Genomic DNA, 27,692 nt, shown 5'->3' with positions numbered 1-27,692 from the left:
TATTTCTCAACTTTGAGTTATGATTATGCAGAACTGCACTATTCAAAGTGTACAGTTCAGTGAGTTTTGACACTGGCATATGTGCAGAAAACTACCACCATGGTCAAGACTAGAAACGCCCATCACTCCTCAAAATTCCACAGGCCCCTCTCCTTCCTGTTTCCCTGGCTCTGGGTACCAACAATTTCTTTATGCATTTTCTCTGATCTTGATATAAATGAAATCACACACTGTGTTCTCTGGTTTCAGGTTTCTTTCACTCAACTTGTGACAATCATACTGTGTACATCAGTGATTTATTTGTTTTTATTGCTAAATAATATTCCCTTACATGGATATTCCACTATTTGTTTATCCATTCACTATAGATGGACAATTGTAATAAACATAGACAATTGCACTGTTTCCAATTTGGGATTTTTGTGATAAAGCTTCAGTGAACATCTGAATGGACATACACTTCATTCTCTTGGGCAAATAAATATCTAGGAGAGGAGAGCTGAGTGCTACAGTAGATTTGTGTTTAACTTCTTAGAAATGGCTAAACCGTCTTTCCAAAGCAATGGTGTCATTTGACACTGCTGTCAGCAATGTCTGAAGGTTCCAGCTGCTCCTCGCTTTCACCAACCCTGGTCCTGCTAGTCTTTTTCACCTTTGCTGCCCGAGTAAGCGCACAGCACGCTCTCCTGTCATTTCAGTTTGCAGGTCCTGATGGCTAATGATGCTGAACATCACATCTTTATGTGTGTTTACTGGCCAGCTGTGTATCTTCTTTTGTGAAATGTCTGTTCAAGTCTCCTGTCTATTTTTAACTGGGCTGTTTTCTTCTTTCTACTGAGTTTAAGAGCCAGTAGAATTTTATTAGGATTTCAATGAATCTATGTACCCATTTAGGGAAAACCCACATCTAACAAATGGAGTTTTCTGATGAACAAACATGCTTATCTCCCCATTTACTTAGGTCTTCTTTATTTCCCTCAGCATTATTCCAATGTCTCTAGTAAAGAATATCTTGTGTTACCTTTACTCCCACGTACTTTATATTTTTGTGTAGTTACTATAAGCGGATTTAACTTCACTTTCTGCTCTGTAAACATGAAGTTGACTTTTTAAATATTAACCTGGTTTTGAGTGGCACAGGAGACAGTGAGGCTGTGGGGAAAGGGAACACATGCTGCTCAGCTTCCCTGCCCAGCACCACAGACAAAACATGAACACGAACTGGTTTTCAGAACAGACAGTAACACAGGACTGAATGACAGCTATCGAACAGAAAGTAAGTACTATTAACCCTGACAACATAAAAGTAACACTGACGGGTAGGGAGATGGGATCAAGAAAGAACTGAAAGGAAAGGATGTACACCTAACGACTTATAATATCCAAAGTCAAGAAGGTACTTCCTTAGATTAATGAGACCAAAGTAAAAAAGATACATATTAATTTTGATTTATAGAGGTGACCAAGAACAGGAATAAAATAATTATAAATACAGGTGGGAGGGATGGTAGGAGCAAACAAAAATCAACCTTCAGGATAACAGGAAACCAACAGATAATGTCTTAAGTTCATAAATAAATGAAGTACAAACATCTTAGAGACACAGAGGTAAGTAAGCACCGAAAGAATTAAATAGCAAAAATAAACAAACATGAATATTAACCATGAAGCAGAATTAGAGGTGGGATGGGGTGCAACAGACGAGGCTGCTTTAGGAGAAATCTCTGTATTTTTAAAAAGCAACATGTATTACTTTGACTAAAAACCCAAACTAAAAAAGATGTTTAACTAGATAGCAAACCCAAAAAAGTAAAACTGAGTTGTCTAAATTGTTGATAACTTGGTTCGAGTCTTAATGCAACTTTTTAAAGGTTCTACAAACTAAAAAGGAATTTGATAAGTGGAAAAAAACATCAACCTTTAACTAAAATCTTAGGTCTGACATAGAAACTAAGCGATGGAGGAGGTAGAAAAAATAGAGTAAGAGCTCTTGTTTGGGACAGTGTCACACACGCGGTTTAATGTTTATGTTGACAGCAGGTGTGGGTGTCCTGTGAGGGAGGAGCTGTGATGCCCGGGGCCCACCTACCCGAACCTGAGGGAACCTCTGCACTCACCAACAGAGCCCCTCACACAGTGCAACTGTGTGTCTGCTTTTGGTGGAACTGTTCATTACACCACGAGCTAATTCTCTGAGAAGACCAATAAAATGGACAAACTTCAGCACAGTCTCACCAAGACAAGACGAAAAGAAAATGAATCAACAGCATTCCCATTTTCATACAAAACATACTGCAATGACTCTTCTCTTTTTCTTTTTGAAATGACTTTTCTCTTAGAATAAAATGTCTTGACCTTTCCGAGACCCTGCTACCTGCAATAAAATCTCTGCTCCCTTTGGTGAATTCCCAAAAAGAGCCGTTTATATTCACAGCATCCCCACTTCCGTCTTCCTGACATCATGAGCCCACAACATCAGGCTTTCCTCTCCACGCCAGGAAAACCACTCTGAGGCTCGATGGCCTCCCCTCCGCCAATGGCAAACCACCAGTTTCTCTCCCAGCATCCAGCAGGAGTCCAGATGAGTCATCCCCTCCCGCATCCTTCCTTCACTTGGCTTCCAGGGTACCACAGTCCCAACATGCCATCATACTGGCACCACCTACCAACTTTCTTTGGTGGATCCTCCTCCTCCCCCAAACCTCGAAATGCTGGAGAGCCCAGGGCTTAATCCTTAAATTTCTCCTCTTTTTTTTTTTTTAATCCTCACCTGAAGGGTATGTGTATTGATTTAAGAAAGAGAGTGAGACAGAGAAACATCATGTGAAAGAGAAACATCGATTGGTTGCCTCCTGTACACACCCTGACCGTAATTAAACCTGCAACCTAGGCATGTGCCCTGACAGGGAATCGAACCTGCCACCTCTCGGTGCACAGGACCACGCTCCAACCAAGCAAGCCATCTGCCAGGGCTCTCCTCCCCTTTGCACACACTCCCTGGGTGAACTCACCCAGACCCACAGGAACATGCTCACTCCTGGGCTGCAGTACCCTCTCATCTACATTTGGCCCAACCAGGATTTCACATAACCAATTGCACTCCCATTACTACTTGTGTATCTCAAAGTCACCTCAGAGTTAACATATCCATAAACCTTGGTTCCTCCACCTTTAGTCAGGATACATACCAAAATAGTAACAAGGGTTACACCTAGGCAATTTTTGTTTATTTCTGCATTTAAATGCTTAACCATAAACACCCATTACTTTGTAATCAGAAAAATGTTAAAAATAAGCAGTAACTATAAACAAAAAAGGTGCCTTCATTAAAAATGCAGTTCACATTTATTTTTATTGTTCTGAATACTCTCAAGTGAATTAATATTTCCTCCCATTATCAGTAGATACTGGCTTGTCACTAGGTAGAAAAATCATGGGTGCCTCTAAAATACAGCAGCCTCCACTGGTATCTTCACAGTAATCACAAAAGAAAATTAAATTGTACAGCAAGCTAAAATAGGATGGTGAACTGACTTGGAAAAAGAGAACCCTGTTAAAGGAAAAGAAGGAGACAGACCATCGAGTCAGGTGTAGCCCTAGGAACAAGGGCAGGTGCGCACCATGAATAAGTAGGTAGCGCCCACCCTCATCTCACAAAGTCCTTTGAAGACAATAAAGTGCTAGACAAATACAAAGAGTTATGAAATGCAAGAGAAAACCAAGTTTAGGTCATGTTAGCACTATCAACAGGACAGCGTGGGAACGAGCAGGAGTACGTGGATACAACTAAGGCTTTGCCGGTATGTCCAACTGCGACCTTCCGTAAAACACTGACTCCACACTCAGGTCCCCTAAGAAAGCACCACCACTTACTCTGAGGATTGGACGGTTTGGCACATTTCATAGCACAAGCTTGGCACAAGATCAACATTTTATCACTACTACTGCCATTATTAAGCAAGTGATGAAAATAAAACTTCATTTTATGCCCTGGCTGGTGTGGCTCAGTTGGTTGAGTGTCGTTCCATGCACCAAAAGGTGGCAGGTTTGATTCCTGATCAGGGTGCATGTGAAAGAGAGGCAATCATTGTTCCTCTCTCACATCAATGTTTCTCTCCCCGCCTCTTCCCCTCTCCCTTCTTGTCTCTAAAATTAATAAAAACTTTATTTTTTAAAAAAAGAAGATTGCATTTTAAAAGGCTCTATAAACCCAAGAATTGTTACAAAATGCAGAGCTTCCTAAACTTCTTATATTATAAAAAGCTAATATGCAAATCGACCAAATGGCCAAACGACCGGTCGCTATGAGGTGCACAGATCACCAGGGGGAAGACGCTCAATGCAGGAGCTGCCCTCTGGTGGTCAGTGCACTCCCACAGGGTGAGCACCGCTCAGCCAGAAGTTGGGCTCACAGCTGGCGAGCACAGCGGTGGTGGAGGGAGCCTCGCCCTCCCCCATGGCAGCACGAAGGATGTCCAACTGCCAGTCAGACATCCCCCAAGGGCTCCCGGACTGCGAGAGGGTGCAGGCCAGGCTGAGGGGACCCCCCCCCCCGCCCCCCTGCCGCAATGCACGAATTTTGTGCACTGGGCCTCTAGTTTTAAAATAAAAATTTAAAGATCTCAACAAGGTAAAAAGAAAACTTTAAAGCTCCACAATTCTGCTCAAGATAAATTCTAATTTCACAAGGCTAAAGATTTTCTAGTAAAAAGAGCACATTCAACCAGTCTGACCCACTTCCCCACTTGTTACAGATGAAGAAAGTGAAGCCTTGAAGGGTCAGTAACTTCAAGGTTGAAAAGGTCTCCTGGCCCCGGTCCACATATTACATTTCAAGTATGTTCCATAATCTCTGTGTTGTGTGTGTTGTTGGGGGGGGGGGGGAGATAAAAGTAAAGAGAGGTAGAAGAACAAGGAATAAGATGGAAATGCCTCAAGTATCCTCATTTCTGTTAAGCAGATTAAAATGGCATTTAAGAAATACCAAATTTCCCCTTATTACTCAATATCTGGTTAACTAATTTGTTATTAACACTTCTTGGGTTACATAAACAATCTCACATAGTGTTAAGAGGAACCTGACACTGTACTATGCTGAACTTATATCAAATTCTATAGTTACACCCATCTACATAGGGAAAATTCGAGGAAAGTATGCTCGATATTTCACTAAAAGTTACTTTCAATCCAGAGCATTAGTGTCCATGCCCTACATTTAAATTAAAATATTAAAGATTCTTCATATATCCTTTTGTTTTCAAACTGTAAAAATTATAACCATAATCCAAATTATTTATTTCTGATTGCCCAGAGAAAGTGGAAGCCCTAGAACAGAATCTGACACATATGCAAAGTAACTGAAAAACACCCTTCAAATGCCCAACCATTCCTTACACACACCTCGCTCCAATTCATAATAAATTTGAGTCACAAAAAAAGGATGAAGAGTAAAAAAAGTTCACATAAAGCTAGGGAAGAGGTGTGGAACAGAGTCACCCCCACAGCCCTCCAAAGGAACCAATCCTACCAAGACCTTGATTTGGTACCTCTGACCTCCCAAATTTACACAGACAATAAATTCCTACTGTTTCAGCCACTCAAAAAAAATAAATAAATAACATTTTAATTAAATAAGGCAGCAGTTACAGTAAGCAATTAGAACACTGCATGAATAAGAGAATTGAAATGTTTTTATTTAGGTAGAAGTATTGTTTTAAAAAACCTAACCCAGAAGTCCATGACAGTACCACAGAGCTACAGTATCTCAACATCCGCAGCTAAACCTAAAATGCTAAAGTCCAGTTCCTTTATTTACGGTAACTTGGGAGTCAAACTGCCATCTCCAAAACGTAGACTTTCCAGCTAAGCTCTCAATGGCTACTTTCCAAAATATAATCATCCCAAGATTTAGTCAAATAATAATGCGAGGTCTGTTAAAAGGAAAAGGTGAAATATTCCTTGGTTCAGACATTATTTGAGGAACAACTGAATAGATAAATACTGTCTTTTTATTTGAGACAAAAAATATTTTGGCCATATTACAAGTCTTTTCTATGACTTGTGTTCCACAGAATCCTCCCCATCCAGTCAATGAACCCAGCACTCTATTCAGGTCAGAGCCACAGCCATCGCAGGGGGCATGCTCGCAGGTTAAGAGCCCGCGGTTCACCTGGTATACACACAATGAGAGGTGGCAAGACAGCATCTATTCTCCTTATCCTGGAAGCATTCAGAGAAGGAAAAGAACTTTAGGATGGCTTAGAGTACTGAAAGAATTATATTCTTTCCATATGTAATTGCTTGGATAGAAAGGGCATTTTTAATTTTTAAACAATCCTATATAATAAAGAGGTGATATGCAAATCGACCATCACTCCAACACACAAGATAGCCGCCCCCATGTGGACACAAGATGGCCAGCAGGGGAAGGCAGTTGGGAGGGACCAGGCCTACAAGGGAGGGCAGTAAGGGGCAATAGGGCCAGCAGGGGAGCAGTTAGGCATCGATCAGGCTGGCATGGGAGTGGTTAGGGGCGATCAGGCTGGCAGGCAGAAGCGGTTAGGGGCAATCAGGCAGGAAAGTGGTTGGAGCTAGCAGTCCCAGATTGTGAGAGGGATGTCTGACTGCCCCCGGTGGGATCAGGCCTAAACGGGCAGTCGGACATCCCTCAAAGGGTCCCAGATTGGAGAGGGTGCAGGCTGGGCTGAGGGACGGACACACACACACACACGCACGCACACACGCACGCAAGCATGAATTTTGTGCACCAGGCCTCTAGTTTTTAAATAAAACATTTGATTGATGTGATTGTAAAAGTATTACTTGGTCATTGTAGAAAATGTGATCAGGTAGAAGGGAGAAAGTCACCTAAAGTTCCTAAAGGCAAGCACACCTTCTCTGCACTGGGCAGTGTGTGTGTGGGCCGCGGTGGGCCAGCAGCAGGCAGGGAAAACCCACTGGCACAGCACTGCTCACCCTCGTCCTAGCCCCGCCCTGACTGTGCTCACACACCCATTTTCCACCTGAGGCATGAGTTTCTGGGGAAGACTCCTGTCCCAGCTCAAATCGCGATCCATTCCAGGCAATCCCAGTGGTGCCTGGCCCCTGGGACTCGGCTCCTGGCTGATGTGCAGTGTTGGCCCAGGAACCTCCGAGAGGAGGGGCCAGGATGCATCTACTACGAGGCTTCTGGCATAGGTTTCACACGGATAAAAAGACAGGACAGCCCAGGAAAAAGAGTTTTCTTCCAAGAAACTTAGTCATAGTTATTGCTGACACCTGAACTTGGGGCCAACATCTTGCAATCACAAGACAAAGAAAGACAAATCTACATCTTCAACCTCTTCCCACTGACCTTATTTTTAAATACATACACCGACACACAACCATTCTGACCCAACCTCCCCTACTAACATCCATCTCTCTATTCTTCTTCATTGCTAAACTTCTCAAAGGAGTTGTCAAAACAAGCTGTTGCCTCACGAACCTATTCATTCATCACTGACATTCCTACTGCTTTCCTGGTTTCCCAAAAACTAGGTTTCCCACCTCCTGAGGTTCCAAGGCACACTTCACAGGCTGCCCTTGCGCAACACAGGCTACCTATGGGCTTGCTTGTCTACTGGACTAGGACTTTCCAAAAGTCCAGGATTGCCAGTATCTGCCAAAGTTCCTGGCACATTTGCTTCCTAAAGCAGATACTGGCAATCCATATAGCAAATGTAAACCGGACAGCAAGCATGTAAGCACATCACCAACGTTGAAACAAAGTTAGCAACCCCATTATCGCACACACCACAGCTGGACGTGCTTGTGTGCGAGGCTGAGGCGGGCAGTGGCACAAAGAGGAGACTGAAGTGCCTTCACCTTAAAGATGATTCTTCTTTACTTTCCAGGATTAGGGAGCTGCTCCAAGTCCCCTCAGCAGGGGGGAGGGCCTCCCACACTGAGGTCTGTGGGGCAACGGCAGGGAGGGGCTGGTGTCCGGCCTGCCCCACAGAGGAGGTGGTCCAGGCTCCTGAGGTCAGAAACAGACAAGCAGCTAGGCCAATGGCAACAGGCACGCCCTCAGGGACAAAACACCTTTTCAAAACAAAAAGAACTATATCTGGAGTTTTAATAGTATCTGTGACAGTCCTTTACCTCCAAGAGCCAATTAAGTAGGCAAAACGACAGGAACTACAGCTCATCCCTAACTGGCATTTACTTTGGGTTCTCCGGGTGACAGGCGGGAATGAAGGTTTGCAACCCTCGTCATCCGGGAAAAATGCTTTTCTACCTCAAGTCTTTACTAATTGGGGAAAGGTGATTAAAAGGGCCATTGGCTTTTTTTTTTTTACCTCTCTTTCTAATTTAAGTGAAAAATTCTGTCTTGAGGAGCCCTGAGCCATTCTTGGAACACTTCTCAGACACACCGAGTAAATAAGGAGACGTTAGGTATCTTGAGAATGAGAAGTGTGCTAGGCCAAGATTTGATAGGCACTTGGCATTTTAAAAATACACTTAAGTGCAAAATACACACTAATGAAATTACGATCTTAACAAAAAAAGACTTACTACAGAATGACAATCAAAAGTTACAACCTAACAAATGTATTGAAAGAGTAATAGATCGTTTAAAGCTACACTTTCTAACAAATTCTCCATGGAGATGGATGATTCGGAGAATTCCTTCGCTACTTTTCCTGGCTCTCAAAGCAGGTGGCACATTTCAGAGGAGGAACACGGCATAAGGATATGAGGATACCAGGGGTCTCCCCCCTTCCTAAGTTCACCTCCTTAAGCCAAAACATCTATGCTGGGATCCGAGAGGATGAAGACAAGTCAGTAAAAAGAAGACTCCATGAGAAAAAGGAGAGGGGAGCAAGGCATTTCCCTTACTAAACTAGTCAGTCTATAACCTTGGAGGTGGATATTGAAGAAATTACCCCTATATGAAACACTTTTTAGTGTAATTCCACTGTAATGGGGGATAGGGAAGTAAAACTGTCCACTATAACTGATCCAATCTAAGAAATGACAAACAAAAAAGTGAAAATAACTTTACCAGATAGAAGCTGGGAATAATTTTATTACAAAAATATTCTTTTGAATAATGAGTTTTCAAGGAAATTAAGAAAATGATGTAAAGTTATGCTTTAAGGGAACATGATTTGCACAGCTTCCGCTGCAGTCAGGTAACACTTTGTAAACTGGCCAGACCTGAGAGAGGAGCCAGCAGCCCACCAACTCTGCCGCACGCCCACTGCCATCCTACCCAGTCAGTAACAAGGTACTGGCAGCACGAGGTCTTTGCTCCTTTTGTTTGCTTAGGGGCAACTTTTATTATCCTACTAGAGGCCCGGTGCACAACATTCGTGCACCGGGGGAAGGGGGTACCTCAGCCCAGCCTGCGCCCTCTCGCAGCAGTTCGGAAGCCCTTGGGGAATGTCCGACGACAGCTTCGGCTCGCTACCTGTCTAAGCCGGCAGTAGGACATCCTTAGTGCTAACACAGAGGCGGGAGAGGCTCCCGCCACCACCACTGCGCTCACCAGCCGTCAACCTAGCTTCTGGCTGAGCGGCGCTCCCCCTGTGGGAGCGCACAGACCACCAGGGGGCAGCTCCCGCATTGAGCGCCTGCCCCCTGGTGGTCAGTGCACCTCATAGCGACCAGTCATTCCACCGTTCAGTCAATTTGCATATTGCCCTTTTATTATATAGGAGGATTCATGTTCTCTAAACTATCCCTGATTTTGTACAAAACAAGGGCCAGTTCTAGAGGAATAATAATAGTAAAGGAAAACTATTACATGCATCAGAGGTTTAACACCTAGACAATCCAAATGATATTTGGTTCAATTCAATTCCAGATCAATTATAGGTAAAGAAAAAAAAAAGCCACAAGGCAAATTTTCTTTCTATCTCAGGAGATGAACCAAAAGAATGATTTAAGTCCAGCTGCTTCCTCAATATTTACACCAATGATGAAAACAGAAAGCAGAATTCTAAATGATTAAGAGTTTCAACTCGGTAACCATTTAACACAGCTTAATAGATACAACAAATAATGGTCTCACTTTTAAAAATGCCCAAGTTTCAAAACCACAGAACTAAAATGAATCCATATTGTACAACCAGCACAGAAACCAACAGTTTTCTGAACAAACCCAGCCAAGGCACCCCAACACTGCACAGGAGATCAACCAGAAAACATCTCCCCAACCTTTCTCAGTGACGAACAGGTGCAAGAAGCCGCATCTAAACCGACCACTGTGTGGCATGGATAATTCTTCTGTATTAGCATAGGCATGTCACTGAAAGAACATAGAATACTTAGACGTAACTGGCAGGTAAATTTACATTCCAAATGTCCCCAACAAACTGCCCAGGAAAGAGAATCAAGAAATGAGTTCTGTCCTATGCGACTGGGCGGGAGGGAGTGGACAGGCTACTGAATCTGCCAACCACAACGCCCTTAACCTCAACGTGAACAGGCCAGATGCAGATCAAAGTGCCTCTATTTCCTCAACAGCCAATTCCAAGTCGCTGGCCAGAGCTGCCTGGAGCACCTCACATGGCTGCTGGACTCCTGGCCCTGGGCAGTGGGGGTCTGACCTACCAGCACGCTCCCAGGAGCTGGTTCTCCAGCAGCAGAGACTGGGGCTCGCCCACGTGCTCGCCTCCACCTCCCTCCTCATCTGTGGCTGTAACTCAGCACCAGGAGGCTGCCAAGCCTGGCTGTGCAACCAGGCACTTCCCTGATTTTGAAGACAGATAACAACACCTAACATGTATGGATATTCAACCACTTCACACATGTTCACGCATTTAATTTGCGAACTATCCGTGCTATAGATTGCATTACCATCATCCCCATGTGACAGGTGGGAAATGGAGGCACAACTAAATGCAGTAACTTCCCAAGGCTCCAAAGCCAGTAACAGACCTCTGGCAGGCTGGCTCCAGACCCACACTTAACCCCTGAGCTTCCTGCATTTCTGCCCAGGGTACAGGCAAGCCCGACCAGTTCTGTTAATGCTAAGCACTGAGAAGGCCCCAAGCCCAGGTTTCATGCAGGTGAAAGTCTATATTTTATCTGTAGTCCTGAAATATTTACTCTCCAAAGGTCGTGGATTTGGCAAATAGTGCTCAAATTATCGTACCTTGGGCCCCAGTAGATTACCTTATGTGGCATATGTTTTTAATCAAAATAATTTCATAAATCATCAATTCCACCACATAAAATACACCCTCCACTTGGTAGGACCCTCAGGAAATGCAAGTTTGAGAGCTGAAGCAGTTCTCCCTTCACAGAGCGTCAGTCGAGTGGTAAGTACTCTTCACCCCAGCATGCCGACCAGGTCCATTTTCAGAGTCAAGCACTTTTTCCTAAGGAGGGAAATGCCACTTGCCAAGCAACCTGCTAAATATGTGGTCTTATTAATCACTGTTAAAGGAGTGCGCACGTGGCCCCACAAATGCAGATTTACAAGGCGTCACAGGTACAGAGTCATCTTTTAAAATTTGTATCTAAATCGCACTCCAATGCATAGATTATCTTCAGGTGATCCCACCGGATCCTTTCACATGTGACCACACTTCAGGTCACACACATGAAACCACCCCCTGGCTTGTCTCCAATTCAAGCCTCGTGGTATCCAATGTAACGGGCAGATCTGTCTTTTTTATTTCCTTTCCCCCATGTCAACAATGCAGTAAGAAATTTACACTCAAGCTTCTAATCTTTAAAATATAAAAAGAACAGAACTGCATTGGAAATAAAAATTAAATGAACATGAGGAACATTTTGAAAGAGTCAGGAAGTCAGGTGTGTGGTGTTTTTAAAGTAAGTCCTCCAGTTGGTGAATGTTTTGGTTCACAGTAAGCCCTTCGTGTCCCCAAGGGTAAAAGCGGGCCGAGCACCCACACTCTATGCATGTGCTTCTGTTCATCCGTACCCTGAAGTTAATGTCTTTCTTATCCTACAGAAAAGTATAATTTTAATGTCAAAGTTTTCCCATTTTCTTCCAAATGAATCAATCTGCACCTCACCTTGGACACCAAAAACAAAAGATCATGATCTCTAATCTCCTCTAGTCCCAAACCTGGAACAACAAGTAAAGGGCTGTCGTTGTCTCAAATACAAACGTGTTCAGTGAACCGCCACCAAAGGCTTAGTCACGCTCTGGACCAGGTCAGGGCTGGATCCCTCCTCGTTCCAGTTCCTCAACCTGGTCGGCCGGGGCCGGGGGGCCGGGGGCCGGGGGGCCGGGGGCCGGAGCCCTCCTCGTTCCAGTTCCTAAGCCTGGTCGCCTGCGAAGACGCCCGCGTGGCTGAGAGAAGGCGCGGGTAAGGGCCCGCCGCCCCGCACGGCCCGCACGGCCCGCACACCAGGAGGAAGTCCTGCTCATCAACGAACCTTTAAGAAGAACACAAGTTCGCTGTTTGAAGCGCAGAAGCCGCACAACAAAACCACAAAAGGGAAACAACTAGGTCCCTGCCCGGAGACCAGGCGGTGCCGCACGGCTGCAGGGTGGCCCCGCTGCCCACGGGCCCTCGGCGGGACGCCTGGTGCCGGGGCCCGGACCGCTGTGGCTGCACCGCTTCGCCCGCTGACCCGCCCGGCACCCCGGCCCGGTCCGGCAGCCGGCACCCCTCCGAGGGGCGGCACGTGACGAGCGCCCGCAGCAGCTGCTCCCCGTTCCCTCCGGGCTGGGACCCATGACTCAGCGGCCCGGCTGTGCCAGGACCCGGCCCACCTGGTTCCCCTCCGGCCCCGCGCCCGGCGGCCCCGGACTCTGCCGGGACGCGAGCAGCACCAGCGCGGCCGTCCCCGCCTCCGTCCCCCCGGCCCCGCTCAGGCTCAGCCCCAGCGCTCGCTCCGCCCGCGGGCCCGGACGGAAGGCGCCCCCGGGTCGGCGCGGCACCGGCCCCTCTGCCGCCGGGTCGGCGTCCCTGACGCAGCCCGTCCCAGCCCCGCGCCCGTCCCCGTCCCCGCCGCCCCTCGGCCCGCGCCCCCCGCCGCCGCACCGCCCGGCCGAGCCCTCCCGGAGACCCGCGCGTGCCCCGGGGTCGGAGGGGCAGGAGGACCGCGCGGAGCCGGGCGGGCTGGGGCGGGACCAGGGACCGGCGGGCGGGCTGGGCAGAGGCCCCCGGACCGCGGCCCGGCACGTACCCCCACCCGCCCGAGGCAGGACGGCACGGCCGGTCCAGAGGGCCGGCGGGTCCCCCTTCCGGCGGACGCGGCCACTTCCAGGAACCGGGCCGCCGCCGCCCCCGCCCCGCCCCGCAGGCAGCCGCCCGCACAGGCCCGCAGCCCGCACCGCGGACGCCGGAACCCCCCGGGGAAGAGCGTGGGGCGACCAAGCCACTCACCGGAGCCGAGACACGGCGCGGCCCGACTGACGGCAGCGAGAGGGCCGGACGGACGGACAGATGGCGGGCGGGCAGCGGTCAGGTGACTCACCGCCTCCCTGCGGCCGGCCGCTCGCTCCTCTCCTTTCTCCTCAGCAGCCGCCACCGCCTCCGGGCGCCGAGGCCACGCCCCCCTCGAGGTCCCGCCCCCTTAGCCCTCCTCGCGATACCCGGCCCGCCCTTCCCGGGACGCCGAGGCCCCGTCCCCAGGCCCGCCTCGCGATGTTTCGCACCGCCCTCGCTGGAGGCCACGCCCTCTCTCGAGGCCCCGCCCCCAGGCCCGCCCCGCTATGTTTCGCACCACCCTCGCTGGAGGCCACGCCCTCTCTCGAGGCCCCGCCCCCAGGCCCGCCCCGCTATGTTTCGCACCACCCTCGCTGGAGGCCCCGCCTTCCGTGGAGGCCCCGCCCCGCAGCCCGGGAGTCCCGAGTCCCGCGCGGCTGAAGGTGCTTTGGCTGCAGAGTCCGCGCCGCCTGAAGCCCCCGCTGGGAGCGCGGAGGGGGCGCGCGGGCAGGGGCGGGGCGGGGCTCGGGAGGCGGCGACGGGGTGCGCTCGGCCGGGTGTTGGGGGCGGAGAGCAGGAGGCCGACGGGCCCCGGCGCTCGTGATGCCCGGCTTCCCCAAATGAGCAAAGCCCCCCTCTTCTCCCCGCCGCCCGCCCGGAGAGCCGGGACTCCCGCGGTCAGAGCGGCGGGATGGGCGGGAACACGTGGTCCCCAGCCTCTTGGGTCGCCGGCGGGAGCCCGGGCAGCGCGCAGCCCCGGTCGGCAGGTGGGCAGCGCCCGGGTAAGCTGGGATCTGCAGCTCGCGGGCAGCGGGAGAGTGCCTCCTGCACCTACAGCCCAGACAGCACCCGGACCCAGACAGACAGCACCCGGACCCAGACAAACAGCACCCGGACCCAGACAAACAGCACCCAGACCCAGACAGCACCCGGACCCAGGCAGACAGCACCCGGACCCAGGCAGACAGCACCCCGGACCCAGACAGACAGCACCCGGACCCAGACAGACAGCACCCCGGACCCAGGCAGACAGCACCCTGGACCCAGACAGACAGCACCCTGGACCCAGACAGACAGCACCCGGACCCAGACAGCACCCTGGACCCAGACAGCACCCAGGACCCAGACAGCACCCTGGACCCAGACAGCACCCGGACCCAGGCAGCACCCAGGGCCCAGGCAGCACCCAGGAGCCCCTCAGTCTCACTGAGACCCAGGTGTGCCCTTGGCACTGCGGCTGCCAGGAAAGCCCAGCACCCGTGGCCTAGCCTAGCTCTGCTCAGGCCTTTGTTTCTGCTGCTTATGCTGGTCTTTATCCAGCGTCCATTTTATTTATTTTAAATGTATGATTTATTGTTGATAGTTTTACAGTTCTCTCCCATCCCCCCCTTAGCCCCTACCCCACCCCCAGCCCCAGGTCTTCACTACCTGTCGCCCCTCAGTTTAAAGTTGAGCTGCAGAGGCGCCCAGTGGCCCGGGACGTGAAATGGCGTCTCTGCGAGGAGATGCGTGCAAAGCGGCAAAGCCTGTGCGGACCCCACGCCACCACCTGACGTCACCACCCTGTGGCCCCCAGGACTTTTTGAAAGGATTTTGCCTTCGGCTGGGGAGTTCAGGGGGAGAGAGAGAGGAGAGGGGGCCCAAGGCGGGGAACGTTTCAAAACCCCTTGAAGCCTGCAGCGGCCTATAGGTGACCCCAGGTCTGTCCCTCTTCCATCTGGGAGGGGAGTTTGATTTCCAGGCCGTTGGATCGGGCAGCTGTGTAACTGCGTGGACCATGGAACACCCAGGAGGGGTGCTGGGGCAGGTCTTAAGGAGAACTGGCATCTTCTACTTCTTTCCCCAAAGGATCTCTCTGGGACACCCTCTCAACAGGCCACCTCCCCACTCCCTGCTGTGAGAAGCCAGCAGGGACCCCTGTCCTCGCCCCCAGCAGCCAGCCTAAGCCAGCATCAGGTGTGTGCGAGCCACCTTCCTGTCATGGCCCAGCCAAGCTCACGTGACTCCAGCCCCAGCCAGAAGAGCCCCCAGCCCAGCCCGTCAACTCACAGAATCATCCATACTAATAAAAGAGAAACATGCAAAATTGGTGTCACTCCGCTACGCCCACCAGCCAATCAGAGCGACTATGCAAATTAACCCAACAAAGATGGCAGTTAATTTGCATGTGCAGGCGCAGAGTGAAGACTGAAGGCTCCGGCCAGAGTGAAGACTGAAGACTGAAAAGGCTTGGCTTCTCCACTGCAGCCAGACCAAAGGCCTGGGTCCCGGGTGCCGGAGGAAAATTGATGCCAGCAGTCAGGGGAGGAAGGCCTATTGCGCGAATCTCTTCATGCAACGGGCCTCTAGTGAGATAATAAAATGATTGTGGCCCTCGCTGGTTTGGCTCAGTGATAGAGCGTTGGTCTGCAGGCTGAAGGGTCCTGGGTTCGATTCCGGTCAAGGGCATTTTCCTCGGTTGCAGGTTCCTGGCCCTGGCCAGGGTGCATGCGGAGGCAACCAATCAACGTGTCTCTCTCACATCAATGTTTCTTTCTCTGTCTCTCCTCCCTTCTTCCACTCTCTCTCTAAAAATCAATGGAACAATATCCTCAGGTGAGGATTAAATAATAATAATAAAATGATTGTTGTTTTAAGCCACTAAGTTTTGGGGTGTTTTGGTTAAAATATCTGATGATGGGATAGAGCTTGAAAATGCAGTTAAATTTGTAAGAAGAACCACAAGGATCAGGGCTTAGAGGAAAGGTCAGATAAATAAAACAGAAATCATGTCAAAGGGACTTTCATTTTAAACCTGTGTCCACCCCCTTGATCAGAGATGACCCTTGAGGGGATCCCCAGTGACAGGGTTCCCTCATTCTGCTGCATGTATTTATCTACATACTGAAGTCAGGAATGGTTCTTCTCTCAGAAGCCAGTGCTGGAAATTGGACTTTATATCGCTATACGGACACGTATATGTGCATACGCAGGTCTCGTAATGAGTGCTTGGCGATAGCAAGTGAGACCGTAGGATTTGGGGTGCAGCCTGCATGCTCGGCACCTAGTGGGGGCGGTGGGAGGGGACGGAAGGGTGGGTGGGAGCCAGAACACGGACAGGTGCACAGAGCCCCCCGGAAGCGCCCTGACGCCGCGGGAGATTCCCAGCTGGTTGGTGCACGTGCTCACTGTCCAGCCGGTGATGGTTGTGCTTCCTGCCGAGTCAGACACAGTCGTCTTCAGCCACAGTCACGTCCACAAAGCAGGAAACCCCACAGACGCTCTGCTTCGCGCCCTTGTTGCGGCTTCCATTCAGGACAGCGCCTGCAGCTTGCATCTTTAAAATGCGTGCAAGGGCCGGACTCTACAAATCACATATTCCTTTAATGAAAGCATTCTCACCGCCCAGCGTGGCTCAGTGGTTGAGTGTCAACCTATGAACCAGGAGGTCACGGTTCAATTCCCAGTCACGGCACATGCCTGGGTTGTGGGCTTGATCCCCAGTAGGGGGCGTGCAGGAGGCAGCGGATCCATGATTCTCTCTCATCGTTGATGTTTCCATCTCTCTCTCCTCCCTTCCTCTCTGACATCAATAAATATATATATATTTAAAAAATGCCTTTCCGGGGCAGGGGCACAGTGCACAGAGGTGCCATATTTGGGCTCAGATTTGCTCCCCCTCTGGCACCTCTCGCCTCACTCGCCTGCAGCAAGGTTCTCAGCGGAGGCTGCCCCCCAGGAGACACTGGCATTAATATGGGGGTATCCAGTGGGTAGAGGCCAGAGACGCTGCTGAACACACTGCCATGCACAGGACGTCCCACAGATAAAACCTGTGAATAAAGACACTGATTCCCCATTCACAGCGCAGAACCCCTGGGTGGGCCCACAGTGTCAACAGTGCCCAGGGTGGGAGACCCTGACCTCGGGGTCCTCGTGCTCTGATGTGGGAAGTGTGTTCATAAACTAAAAGAAGGAATGAGAGGAGATGCAGTGGAGCCAGGACGAAGCTAAAGAGACTTATCACCAAATGCGGATCCTCAGCCAAGAGGGGCTGCAGGCAGAGCTGTAGGCTCCCAGCAGCCGGGTTCAAAGGGAAACCTGCTGAGTGAGTGAGGAGCTAACTGGTGGGTGGGACTGGGTGGCCCAGGGAGAGGAGGAAGTGCCCAGCGGGGACCCAGCACCAGCCGGCCCCTGGCCAGGGCGCCACATACGGGAAGTGCTTTGGAAATGGGGTACAAGGACTGGCCTCTGAGATGTGAAAGCTGTAACATAAGGAGGGGAGATGCACAGACTGCCATAGAGGGCATCCACAGCCCCTGGCCAGCCCCCCACCCAGCTCAGTGCCCGGGAGGCAGGCCTCTGGGCACAGTGGGCGGTGGTATTTGAACAAGGGGAGGTGTCGTCGCCCCCGTACCCGGCCAGAGGTGGGCTTGGCTGTATTCCTCGGCCAAGTCCCTGGCTCCTGCCAGGTCCCCTTCACCTAGTCTTTAACCAAAGCACCATCATTCCAGGGTGGTGACCCCTCTCCTTGGCCAGCCCAGGTTTGACCCTGACCCTTGAGTTCGGTCCCTGTTTTCTGCCCGGCCCCTGACTGATGCACCAGGTCAAGTGAATCTGTCACCAGCCGGGAGGGAAGACTGGGGCTGCCACTGTCGGGAAGAGGGGTTGTCAAAGTCCGAAGACCAGAGAGAGAGACCCTGAGGCAGCGACCCAGGCAACACCCGGGCACTGCCCGGGGCGAGGGCCCGTAGCCGGGACGTGGGCGTTGTTCCTGGCGCCGTGACCTGCAGGATGCGGAGGGGAGCAGGGCCCAGGCGGCTGGTTCCACCAGCTTCGCCCTGAGAGTCGCATTCGCATCCCTTTGCTTTGGCCGTGGTGTGCGCTGTCTGCGGGGAGACGGCGCCGGGAGGCGAGTCCTCGTCTGGTGCTCCTGCGGCAACATTCTCCTGGTTCACCCACACGTTACCTGCCCATCTCCTGCCTCCGCAGCTCCAGGGGGGTGTGCACCTGCAGCTGGGCACCACCATGGGACCTGCAGGCTCAGAGTCGTGGCGGGTTTGCCACGGAGGAGCCCACGGGGTGGGTCCAATGGTGCCGACTCCACGGAAACACTGTATTCGGCGTGAGAGCAGGGACGCCTTCTTCCCCTCGTGTCCCTCCCCTAAGTCCCCTTTGCGGACTCTGCTGGTTGGCTGCCCAGCGCCCACCCCTTCCTTCCTCACTAAACACCGCCCAGCTCCCTTCCCCCCCCCCCCATTTCTGGCCCCCAGATGTGAGCAGATGCGCACTGGATGGAACTTGCAGCAGCTCTTCCTCTCCTGATAAGGAGAGACAACCAGCAGCTGGGCTGTGCCCTCTGCCGCCCACCATAGGGGGGAGGTGGCTGCCTCTGTCAGCCACGCTGGAAGTCGCGGGCTGAGCCCCAAAGACGCTCAGGTTCTCGGGGCTCCTTGAGCGGCTGACCAGCCCCGACTGTGGGCTCAGCTCCTTTCGAACCAGAGCTAGAAAAACCTCTTCAGCTCAGCGTCTAACGCGGAGTCTCGAGTACAGAAGCCGCATGCAGTCCTAGCTGACACCCCTCCTCAAGCTCAGGGGCTGGCAGGACCCGCTCTCATTCTGCTTCAACCCAGCGCGGGGACCCCGAAGCCAGCCTGCTGGGTTCCGTGGGAGGAAACAGGTTGTGATGAAGACAGGCGACCTGGAATGTGACCTGGAGCTGGCAAAGGGGTCGTGTGAGGCCAAAAACGAGGCCTTATCGTGAAACGATGGAGAGTTGCCATCTCCTCTCAGACAGAACGAGGTCACCAATCAGAAAGCAGGGATGCAGATAAGCCCATTAAAAATACTCCAATAAAATTCCAGGAAATGGTTCTTCTGAAACACGGGACCGTTGCCAGAGGGGAGAAAGGAAGCTTAAATCTCTCAAAACCATTTCATGGGTTTCAGCGCTGCAAAAACATTGTGAGAAATGATATGGAATTATTGTGACAATTTAAATTCTTCCTCCTTTATTGTGCATTTCATAGCTGAATGGTAAAAAGTCTGCATATAATTAATAGATGGCCTGGACTGCAAGAGGCAGAGCTGCTGCAAGGGCCACAGCAAAGAATGCACTATGCCTATGCCCTGAAGCCATGGGGTGAGGGAACAGTGAGTTCCCTTTGGGAAAAGGAACTGTGTTCTTATACTAAAAATTTGCAGATTTTACCCAAGTAAAAAGCTGCTTTAGAATTAATATTAAGCTTCAAATTCTAAAAGCATCGGTTTAAATTAATTAAACACTAGAAAATGGCACCCTGACTTAGAAGAAAGAAAAAAGATTTCCAGAAGAAATGCAATTGGAAAAATCACTCACGTCCCGTCAGATAAACCAGAAGGGACACAGAGGCGCGTCTCGGACTCCCTGTGCCCCGGGCTCCCCCGGAACAAGCCGGGGCCTGGCTGGAGCCTCAGCCTCCGCAGCAGGAGCCAAGCAGCAGGCTGTGCCCGGGAGGAAGAGAAGGGTCCCAGGCACTTCTATCGTTGAAGTGACAAAAACCCACTTTAAACGTTTCTGTTGCCACCTCCAGGCAGGTCAGGCTTGGCCGCTATGACTTCTCTATTTGGTGCCTGAAACCCCTTGGAGGCCAGTTTCTGGGGTCAGAAGGTTTTGCAAGCTCTCAAGTTCTCTGTTAAAATAGAAATAGTTTCGCCCTGGCCGGTGTGGCTCAGCCGGTTGGAACATAATCCCGTACATCAAAGTGTGGCCGATTCAATTCCCCGGCTGAACTTAAAACCTCGTTCAGTGTAATGCTGGACAAATAAATCACTTATTTTTTCCTACATACCCAGGTTGTGGGTTCAATCCCCACTCCAGTCAGGGAGCATGTAGGAGGCAGTGGATCCATGTTCCTCGCTCACATCCATCTCTCTTCCTCTCTCTCTCTCTCTCTCTCTCTCTCTCTCTCTCTCTCTCTCTCTCCTTTCCCTATGCCCCCACCCTTCCCCCTTCCACTCTCTCTAAAAACATCAATGGAAAAAAATATCCTCGGGTGAGTATTAACAGCAACAACAAAAAAGCAAAGCCCTCTCTGACTTCGATTGGTAGGGAAAGCAGGTCCTAATGGGTCTTTCGTGAAAGCGCTGGGTCCTCACCCGGCCAGTGGCTCAGTGGTTGAGCGTCAGCCTATGAACCAGGAGGTCAGGGTTCGATTCCCAGTCAGGGCACAGGCCCGGGTTGTGGGCTCCATCCCCAGTGCGGGGCGTGCAGGAGGCAGCCGATCCATGACTCTCTCTCTCATCATGGATGTTTCTCTCTCCCTCTCCCTTCCACTCTAAAATCGATAAAAACCTATTTAATAAGTGAAGGAAGCCAGAGGAGCCATTGGGAGGATGGAGAGACCTTGAGGGAGAACAGCGGGGGGCGGGGGGTCATCCTTGCCCGCCTGGGGCAGGAACGGCGCTGTGCAGCCTGGATCGGCGTGAGGACCAGAGGGAACCAAACAAGAGCTCCAGAGAGTTCCTCCAGGCCCTCCAAGAAGCAGAGGGCAGGCAGGATGGAACAGGCAAGTGCTGCCCGGAGAGGAATGCCGTGTGAGAGGAAGTGGGACGGAGCCAGCGAAGACGGAGTCACGGGCTCATGCAAGTCTCAACGCAAGCAGAGCAGAGAGCCAGAGACGCTGCGCCAAGGGCCCGAGACCTGGGTAGAGCCCAACACGGGGCAGCAAGGCCGCCAGAAGTCCCGGCCTACGTCGGCCAGGGCCTGAGCCCCTGGCTCCGTGAACAGGTCTGCCTCAGTACCCCCCGCCCAGTACTCCCACCCAGGGGGGCAGGGCCTTCGTCAAAGATGCCAGGCATCTCAAAGCCACCGGCGCGGCCCTGGATCCATGGGAGTCACCCCCGTAGAAGGTCTGGAAGGCACGTTTCCATGGCCATTTGCCCCGTCGCAAAGAGTCTCTGCAAGTTCTAAAGCAGCAGCCCCTTTATTCTCGGTGTTTCACATGGAGAAGGTGCGGCTGGCCACCTGTGTCATCGCGTGCGTGCACCGTCCCTGTGCGAACACCGCGTGTGCTGCTTCTCTTATAGTCCCCACAGCAGCCCTGCGCGGTGACGTCCTGACTCTCACCTCACCGGTGAGGAACCCCAGGGCGGGAAGGTTCCAGAACTCCCCTGATAACACAGTCAGTAGGAGCGATGCCAGTCTTCGCCTCAGCTGACTTCCAGGGCTGATGGCCACTGAGTAACACGATGATGACCCAACCTCGTCCTAGGGAGGGTTGTCATGGGCGTCCCGGGGAAGAGCCCCCGCAAACGGGCTGTACACAGGGCGGCCGGGGGGCTCGGGGGAGGCCATGGCCGCCTGGTGGCTGAGCCGCCGACACGGGCAGCCCGCAGAGCCGAGTCCGTGTTTTGATCAGATCGTGTTGGAGCGGCTGGAAAGGCCTCAGAAAAGAAAGGGCGGGCGCCAAGCCTTCTCTCAGGAAACGTGTCAGTCCCACCGATAGAATTCAGCGATAGGAGACGCCAGAAATGCGAGGAATGCTTCGCTCGCTTCCCGGGGGCGACCGCACGCAGGTGTGCCTGTTTACTGCTTGTTCACAAATAGAAACACGTGAGACTCAGGAGGCGCCGTGGGAGAGGATGGCAGGTTCCTCTCTACGCTTACAAAGAAAAAAGCAGAAAGGAGCCAAGTGATTGCAGGAGACACCAGATTTCTGCTGACGCCCAAGATATATAACAGGGACGATACTGGCCCTCCCGCCAGAAACTAAGAAAACATTACGGAACCATGTTTTTGGATCTTGGGTTCCGACAACGCAGGACCATGTTCCCTGAGGGAGGGGACGCATTCGAGGGGAGTCCTATGCGTGCCCCAGACTCTGCCTGGCGAGAGCGACTCCGGCGGAGCCCGTGTCAGCCTGGGTTGAGGAGCTGGCGCTGGGGAGGTGGAGGCAGGTGGAATTCCCAGAGCAGAATGCTGAGGAGCGGGCAGCCCATGGAGAAAACCCTGGGAGTCTGCAGAGTGCCCTCAAATCACAGCTTAGCAATGGCCAGGGGATGCCTGTGGTGGTGGTGGTGGTGGGGGGGGGTGGCGGGGAGAAACACCTGAGAGGAGCAAGTGCTGGAGCTCAGTGATTCCGTTTCCACAAACCAGAGGGGAAAGCGCCTGATTTAGGGGCTCTGGGGGGGAGTTCTCAGAAGGCTGCTGCCGCAGGAGTGGGCAAAACAAGCTACAACTAAAGGCTGCTCCTTCAAAAGCTTAAACGTTTAACAGCAAGCCTCGAAGGAATCAGACTGTTTTCATCACTTCATCCCAATAAAACTCAAGGATGTTTATGAGAATTTAAAATAATAGCCAGCACTCCAACAAAGTGAATTCATAATGAATGTCATCCGATCAGATATTTCCAGGTATTCCAAGAAGCAGGAAACGATGGCAATCCATGAGAAAGAGAAAAACCAATCCATAGAAACAGATCAAGAGATGACCGTTATACAGATGACAGCATCAGCAGGCAAGGCTGTCACACTGTTGTAACTATCCCGGTGCACGAATTAGTGCACGGGTGGGGTCCGTCCGGCCCACCCCGATCAGGGCCAATCGGGGCCAGCTGGCTGGGGGGAGGGGACACGAGAGGTTGGCCACCAGCCCTGCCCCCCCGATCTGGGAGAGGGAGGGGCGATCAGAGCAGGGCCAGCTGGGGGGAGGGGCCACAGGAGGTTGGCCGGCCCCACCCCCATCGGGCTGGTTGGCCGCTGCAGTGCGTGTCTAGCGACCAGTCGTTCTGATCGTTCTGGTCGCTTGGCTTTTATATATATAGATCTCTGAGAAGGCAGAAGACAATTAAATATTTTAAGTAGAGGTATGAGATATATTAAAAAGACCTAAATCCAATTTCTAGGGGGAAAATACAATATTTTAAAATGAAAATTTCATCAGTGGGATGGAATTAACAGAAGATTAGGCTCTGGAGAGGAAAGGATTTGTTCACTTGAAAACACAGTGATGAAAACTATCCAAAATGAAATAAAATAAACAATGGAAAAGGAAAGAACTGAGATCAGGAACGGGGACAACCCCATCGGCCTTCCACAGAGACAGGTGAGGGCAGAAAACGGGTTAAAGTCAGAATGCCTGCACAGTCTTTAAACTTGATGAGAACCTCAGACATCTACATCCAAGAAACTCCACAAACCTCAAGGACATGACAGGCATCTTGCTGCACCTGCAACACACTCAGAAGGGACTGACTGAGCCGTAAACATGTCCCAGATAAGCTGACCAGGCCCCAAATCTATTCAAAAGGAGTAACGAAGAACTCTCATGGGGGAATCGGGTGGAGTAAGAAACCTCTGTCTAATCGATTAAAAAGCAGAAGAGGAGCCCTGGCCGGTGTGGCTCAGTGGATAGAGCCTCAGCCTGTGGACTGAAGGGTCCCGGGTTCGATTCTGGTCAAGGGCACACGCTCTGGTTGCAGACTCAGTCCCCAGTAGGGGGCATGCAGGAGGCAGCCGATCCATGATTCCCTCTCAACATGGATATTTCTCCCTCTCCCTCTCCCTTCCTCTCTGGAACCAATAAAAACATATTTTTCTTAACAAAGCAAAGAGAAGGGGTGATACGAGGCAGGAGCAGCTAGAAGGGTCAAAGAGAAAGCATTCGCCGACCAACGTGTGGAACAAAGCAGAACTGGAACTCGCTGCCAAGGAGCGGAAGCCTCACCGGCAGAGACGGTATCACCGCATCGTGCCGCTGCCTAGCTCCGTGCTGCAGGGCCTGGGAAGGCTCACGGTCCCAGGGTTTCTGGACTCAGAACCTCCTCGCTCCTACCGCTCACATCACGCCGTCTCACTCCGAACTCCAGCTCCTCGCTGTGTATGCGTCCGTCCGTCTCCGTTGGGGCACCGACCACTTTCCGCCAGGCTGCCCGTCTCACCCCGACGCCTCTGCCTCCTCCACACCAGTCACCACCTCCTTACGTTTACCTCGGACACGTCCTTCATTCAGCGTCCTTTCCCCTTCTCTGTCCGCGCTGCCTCGGGCCCTGGTCCTGTCTTTTATTTTAATTCAATAGAAACCTTTTCTTGACGTGAAGCTCACACACGGGCAAATATGCAGTCAAGTCTACAACGCGAAGCGCCGAACAGACTGACGACACCTCTTGAGCCACCTCTAGGCCTGTGGGTAGAGCTGCGTCCTTACCCCGATGACTCCCTGGCGTGCCCCTCAATAATGACCCGCGTCCCTCAAAGACCACCACTCTCCATACAGAAACCTAAGGCCACACGGTAGTTGGCCTGACTTTTGAACGTCGTATAAGTGGAATTATCCGGTGAAGAGTCCCCTCTCGGGTCTCTGTAGCTCTGAGTTATTTTTGAAAACGTCATCCCTGTTATTATCACTCGTTGGAATTTAACATTCAGCGTAGGGTTGGGTCTCTGTCAGAAACAGACGCATGAGGAAAATACAGGTAAGTAGGAGGGAGAAAATCGTACCTTAAATTTCTGGATGTAGACGCACCTCTTGTGATCATTTTATTCTCATAATAGAGTTGTTCACTCACGAGTCAGTATTATTTCCAAATTCCAAATACACCCTCCACTGTGCTAAAATTTTTAAAAAAACATAAGCTTTCATTTTATATTCAAGATGATTAACATTATAAAGGTAATTTTTAAAATGCAAACTGTGCATTAAGACATTTGAACAATTTTATATCCTATAAACAGTGAAACATACCAGGGCGATCGCTATTTAGGAACAATTTGTTGTTAAAATGTGAACATCAAGGTTCTTAGGACAAGAAAATAGCGAACCAGTGGGATATGGCTTTAAAGAGCAGTCACCGGCCCGAGCTGGCTTGGCTCAGTGGATAGAGCGTCGGTCTGCGGACTCAAGGTCCCGGGTTCGATTCTGGTCAAGGGCATATGCCCAGGTTGCGGGCTCAATCCTCAGTAGGGGACGTGCAGAAGGCAGCCAATCAGTGATTCCCTCTCATCATTGATGTGTCTATCTCTCTCTTCCTCTCCCTTCCTCTCTGAAATAAAAAAAAATATAATTTAAAAAATAATAATAAAATAAAAAAAGTAAAGAGCAGTCCCCGGTTAACGGTATGTGGCATACGTTGCTGAATAACCAGTTACTGTAGGTGGTACCAGCTCAGAGTAACAGTAGGATTTACTAGCCTTGTCCCGTGGCTGCCGTAGGCCAGGACTTGGGGGCAGGGCTGGGGGTCCCGGCTGGGGTCGCTCCTAGGTCCTCGTCCCCCGTTGTCCGGGGCCACGGCCACCCACGGGCCCGGGGGCGCGGGATTTTCCGAGGTGACTCACCCGCCGCGGAAAGGAAGCGGGTTCCCCTTCCAGCTGCTTGCACATCCTCCTGGCAGGGGTGCTCCCCCAGAGGGAGTCGCCCAGAGAGCCAGGCCACGCCACATCTCCTCACGCTCCGGCCTCAGGAGCCACGCGTGGTCGCTGGGCAACAGCCTCCGTTACTCACCGGCATCTGGTCCGCGTGGGAGGGGACGGGCAGGAGCCCGAGCCGGGTCGCCAGGGCCATGGGGGGGGGGGGGGGCTGGTGACCAGGACTCTAATTGCACCCTGACGCTCAGGAAGTGCCACCGCCACCTAAGGACATGGCCAGTTTAAGGAAGTACGTGAGCCCTGGCCGGTAGCTCAGTTGGTTAGAGCATCGTCCTGATAAGCCAAGGTTGCAGGTTCGACCCCCGCTCAGGGCACATACAAGACCCGCCAGTGATGCACAGCTGATGTTTCTGTTTCTCGCTGTGTCGCTCCCTCGTGTCTCTCTCTCTCTCTCTCAAATCAATAAAATAAAAAAAGAATTGACACTTTAAAAAATACATAAACAAATAAATAATTATATTAAATCCAACAAGCATTTTCTGAATTTTTATCTGTATGCACTTCTAAAATATATATACTTTTATTTGATTTTACCTTCGTTTTTAAAAATGATGGCATGCTGAAGGTCACCTCCTGGCGTTTAGTATTTCCACGCGATATTAGTTATGGGACGCATCCTGTCGTCGGTGCTGCAGTATGTTATTAGCAAGAAGCTGTGCACCATCGGACGGTGTGACTACACGGCAGTTCTCTCACCCCCGTCCCATGACGGGCACCCGGCCCTCCCAGGCGTGGGCCATGGTGCACGTTCTGCTGGGGCCGGCTGGCACGGCGTTCTCACGCTGCCCGTCACACCTGGGCCGGCTTCCTCTTGGACGTACCCCTGAGAGCAGGACTGTGAGGCTACCTGCCTGTGAGCATTTAGCTCTCAGAGACAATGCCACCCTGCTTTCCAGGGTGATAGCATCTATGCATCTTCCCACCAGCAACACAAAGAACTTTCCACAGACTTCTTTTTTCATTAAAAACCACTGCTATCCCACCTGGCCAGTGTGGCTCAGTGGTTGAGCATCGACCTACGGACCAGCGGTGATGGTTCAATTCCGGGCAAGGCACATGCCCACGTTGTAGGCTCCAGCCCCAGTGCCCTTGACCAGAATTGAACCGGGGACCCTTCAGTCCACAGGTCGACACTCTATCCACTGAGCCAAACTGGCCAGGGCTGTAGCTTTTTTTATCATTATTATCATTCAAAACCATCCAAGAGAAAAGCAGCCAAGAACAAAGGAACCACATCTATATACATAAAAACCCAGCGACCGACCGAACAGCAGGACGACCAGAACGACCGCTCGACCAGTCGCTATGACACACACTGACCACCAGGGGGCAGATGCCCAACGCACTAGCTGCCCCCTGGTGTTAGTGCGCTCCCACAGGGGGAGCCACGCTCGTCTGACCGGATGAGCGGTGCTCCCACAGCGCCGACCCCCCCAGGCCACGCTCCCCCACCAGTGCATCCGTGCACCAGGCCGCTAGTTGAAGGATGAAAACAAAAAAAAAAAAGGAGGATGAATCAGGATGAAATCCTCGAGAATTCACGAAGCTGTCGTGACTGCAAGGAATCACGTCCCAGAGGAAACCTCAGAGGGTCCGTTCTTCCCGCCAGTGATAACGCCAAGGAAATCCTGACACAAACAGGCGAGAAGGGATGGGACGGTCGGCTACAGGGCTCACAGCGATGACTGATCGGGAGTGCGACAGGCACAGCCACGCAGGCACGGCCTCCAGGGCTCGGAAGGGCGGGGCAGGCACGTGCCAGGCTGCACCCAGATTCCAGCTCCTCCCGGGACTGGACGTGACTCCTCCGCCTTCCCCGCCCGTTCCGGCCGGAAGCTGGACGCCTGCCCTCCGTCAGGAGGCCCGGGTGGCCCCGCCTCGTTGTCCCCGTCTCCTCCCGCCCCTGGGCTTCTG

General features: G+C 51.7%; 2 protein-coding genes across 11 annotated transcripts in view; one reads left to right on the top strand and one right to left on the bottom strand.

Moving 5' to 3' along the window:
- The window catches only part of BACH1 (BTB domain and CNC homolog 1), a 35,242-nt gene extending 21,714 nt beyond the window's left edge, over positions 1 to 13,528 (bottom strand). For 6 of the 10 annotated variants that reach the window (XR_009451724.1, XR_009451723.1, XM_059686280.1 and 3 more), the window contains exon 1: positions 13,356 to 13,527. The gene's annotated coding sequence lies outside the window, so the exon portion shown is untranslated. Of the gene's footprint in view, positions 1 to 13,355 lie in introns of all 10 variants that reach the window. The other 4 variants (XM_059686281.1, XM_059686286.1, XM_059686287.1 and 1 more) reach the window with 2 other exon arrangements.
- Positions 1 to 27,692, top strand: part of LOC132229156 (keratin-associated protein 27-1) — a 350,231-nt gene that overhangs the window by 252,710 nt on the left and 69,829 nt on the right. The gene's annotated exons all lie outside the window — the stretch shown is intronic.

Source organism: Myotis daubentonii, chromosome 3 (assembly GCF_963259705.1).
Source record: "Myotis daubentonii chromosome 3, mMyoDau2.1, whole genome shotgun sequence".
NCBI lineage: Eukaryota > Metazoa > Chordata > Mammalia > Chiroptera > Vespertilionidae > Myotis > Myotis daubentonii.
This window is presented reverse-complemented; position numbering and strand designations above follow the sequence as displayed.